The sequence below is a fragment of the Arachis stenosperma genome, chromosome 6 (assembly GCF_014773155.1).
Source record: "Arachis stenosperma cultivar V10309 chromosome 6, arast.V10309.gnm1.PFL2, whole genome shotgun sequence".
Lineage (NCBI taxonomy): Eukaryota > Viridiplantae > Streptophyta > Magnoliopsida > Fabales > Fabaceae > Arachis > Arachis stenosperma.
The window spans coordinates 89,571,040-89,574,471 of NC_080382.1; the positions used below are offsets into that span (position 1 = coordinate 89,571,040).

The following is a 3,432-nucleotide window of genomic DNA, read 5'->3' on the forward strand; positions in this document are numbered from 1 at the left end:
GGTTTAAATTGTCCTGCGATCCATGGTTATTATTTCCACTTTGATTGTACCCTTGGTTGGGGCAGTCATAGAAGTTGTGAGTGGATACCACCATGTTGTCTTCTTGTTGGAGCTGCGGGCATTCATCAGTGTAATGGCTGTAATTAGCACAAATTTTGCAAATTTTTTGTGGGACTAGTTGTTGGTTTTGCTGCGGTTGAGTTTGCTGAGCTTGTTGATTTAACTGCATTTGCTTCAGCAGGTTGGTCATTTCACAGATGCTTCGATTTAGAGCAGCAGTCTCTATGCCAGAAGATACTTCTGCAACGGCCCTTAAACGGCCTTGCTTCTGTCTGTGGTTCCGAGTAGATTCAGCTAAATCACTGATCAATTGCCAAGCTTCATCAGTGGTCTTGTACTTCTTCATAGACTCATTGCTGGCACTTTCCAATGTGGTCTTATCTTGGGGCCTCATACCTTGTGTGACATAGCTGAGTAGCACGATCTTGTCAATCATGTGGTGGGGGCATGCTTCCAGAAGATTATTAAAGCGCTCCCAGTATTCAAAGAGAGTCTCATTGTCATCCTGAACAATTGTAGAGATATCCTTCCTCAGTTTATTAGTAACTTCAGATGGGAAGAATTTCTCCAGGAACTCCTTTCTGAGTGTATCCCAGTTAGATACGTTTGCTAGAGGTTGAGTGTAGTACCACTCTCTTGCTTTTCCCTCAAGAGAGAACGGAAAAGCTTTCAGCAGAATTGAAGTTTCATCAGCACCATCACGCCTGACAGTAGAACAGGCTGCCTGGAAATCTCTCAAGTGCTTGATAGGCTCTTGAGCAGGTAGGCCATGAAACTTTGGCATCAAATTTAGCAGTGCGGTCTTTATTTCAAAATCCGTAGCTACCGCTGGATGATGCGCTTGAAACGGTTGTAGTGTAAAATCAGGAGCTCCTTCCTCCTGAATGGTAATTCTTCTAGCTGCCATGTTTTCTGCACGTAAAACAACCGAATCAGTAGAACGGGGGCTGGTTTCTTCCTCAGATTCACTTTCAGATCCGCCCTCAGAGCAGACTAAGCTACGCTGTTCTCGCCTTATTCGTGAAATTGTTCTTTCAATTTCAGGATCGAATATTAGCAAGCGCGGATCAGGAAGTGAACGTGTCATTTGACAGAAGAAACACGCAGCTCATAGTAGCAAAATTAAATAAAATGCAATTAAATAAATTCTAATTAATAAAATAAGCACTCTATTGCAACTCCCCGGCAACGGCGCCAAAAATTGATGGAGTGCAGAAGCTGGTGAATTAAAAATTTATTAAAAGGGTTACGTTGCAAGTATAGTTCTTAACTCACCGAAAATCTGCCTATCAATTTAGAAATATGTCACTGAAAGTTTAAATTAAAATTACTGGGAGTTTTAAGTCCCAGGTCATCTCCCAACGAGTTGCAGAAAAGTGTGCTGTTTTATTAATCAGATATTCCAAAAAAGTTGAGCTAAGTAAATTGGGAATTAAATTGAGGAATTTTAAATAATAAAAATAAAAGGCCTTGACTGGGAATTGATTGGTTAGAATCTCTATCATTGATGGTGTGATTGTAAGATTAATTTATAATTAATAGTTGTTTCGTTTGGTTATCCCTTACTAGGTAAGAGAAAGTCAAACAAGTGAAAATGCCAGATCTGTTCACAAGTTGCAATCCACTTAATTCAAAGGGATTGGCGTCGGTGACAGGATAGCAATCCAACATTCAACCCAATTACAAATTTTTCTTCCAATCCTTCCAACTCAAGAGTTCCTTTTAATCAACTCCCCATCAAGTAATGAAATTACTCACTCACTGTAAATAAAAAATCCATGGCATATGAAAGGGAATTAAAAGAAGACATGATTATTGGAATGGAAATTAAATTAAAAAGAAATAATCTTTGCATTAATTAATCATAAAAATATCTGAATGACAAAATTGAACATAACAAAGAACATGGAAGAATAAACCCAAGTTAAGAGAACAAACTAGAATGATGAAGTCTTGATAACGAAATGACTCTTTTCGATGTTCCAATGCTAAGACCAATTGAAAATTAAAATTCTAAAAACTAGAGGGAAAAACCTAAGAGAGTGAAAAAACAACATCTCCAAACTACTCAATGAATGTCTCCTTTTGTTTCTGCATATTCTCTAACTCTAGTCTGCTGTTCCGGGCCGAAAACTGGGCCGAAATAGAGTCCAAAGTCACTGGTTTCAGATTCTGCAGTTTATGAAGATCGCGCATGTGACGCGATCGCGTCGTCCATGCGGACGCGTCGCTGGCGCTTTTCCTCTTCACACGTTCGCGTCGTTCACGCTACCGCGTCGCTTATGCTTTCCAATCCGCGCGGCCGCGCAAGCCATGCGGCCGCGTCACTGCGATTTACGCTCCTTCGCGCGGTCGCGTGAGCCATGTCAGCGCGTCACTTTTCGCTGGTTATCTCCCTCAACTCTTGTGTTTCTTCCATTTTTGCTAGCTTCCTCTCCAATCTTCGTCTCATTCATGCCTTATAAAGCCTGAGACACTTGATACACAGATTATGGCATCGAATGGAATAAAGGAGAATTAAAATTAAATAATTAAAGTCTCTAGGAAGCAATTTTCAAACATGTAATAATTTCAGGAAGAAAATCTAAATGCATGCTAAATTGATGAATAAGTGGGTAAGGATCATGACAAAACCACACAATTAAACACAATATAAACTATAAAATAGTGGTTTATCAACGATCCCAGTCCACTATGGGTTATTACTTGGCGATAATTTTGGTGCGCTTGCCAAAAGAACTAATTGACTAATTTTTGAATGGGGTGTGAATTAGAAACTCATCAAGTTTTATGGCACCGTTGCTGCGGATTGGCTTAAATTTGACAGTGATTAAATTGATTGGAGAGCTAGATTAAGCAATTTAAATTCCTTGTTATTTTAATTTCTTTTATTTAGCATTTTTTTATTTTGAGCTCTAATTCCTTCTTCTTTGATTATTTTATTCAGTATCCATATTTCCACTCTTCTAACTGTTCGATCAATTGCACCACTCACACTAACAACTACTCTAACAAAAGTAATTTCTTCATCCATTTTCTTTCTTGCCTTTCTTTTACCTTGATTGGTTGTATGACAGGTAGGAGAAGCGGGGCTTTAACTTCCTTTGATTCTGAACCTGAGAGGACCTTCCTTAGATTAAGGAGGGAAGTAAGAGGGAAGAGAGTCGTTGGTGCTGAGGAAGAGGATGAGTATTTTGAAATAAACATAGAGGAGAATATGGAGAATCACCATGAGGAAGAAGTTCATAACCATGCCAGGGAAGGCCCAGTCAATCATGATGGGCAAGAAAGGAGAGTCTTAGGCTCCTACATCAACCCAAACCCAGAAAATTATGGCAGCAGCATCTTAAAGCCAACAATTCATGCCAATAA

General features: G+C 39.3%; 1 non-coding gene across 1 annotated transcript; it reads left to right on the forward strand.

Moving 5' to 3' along the window:
- The first annotated feature begins 490 nt into the window (after window positions 1–490).
- On the forward strand, window positions 491–598 carry LOC130938352 (small nucleolar RNA R71). Its single transcript, XR_009069521.1, has one exon. It is a non-coding gene; the product is annotated as a small nucleolar RNA R71 (small nucleolar RNA).
- The last annotated feature ends 2,834 nt before the right edge of the window (window positions 599–3,432 follow it).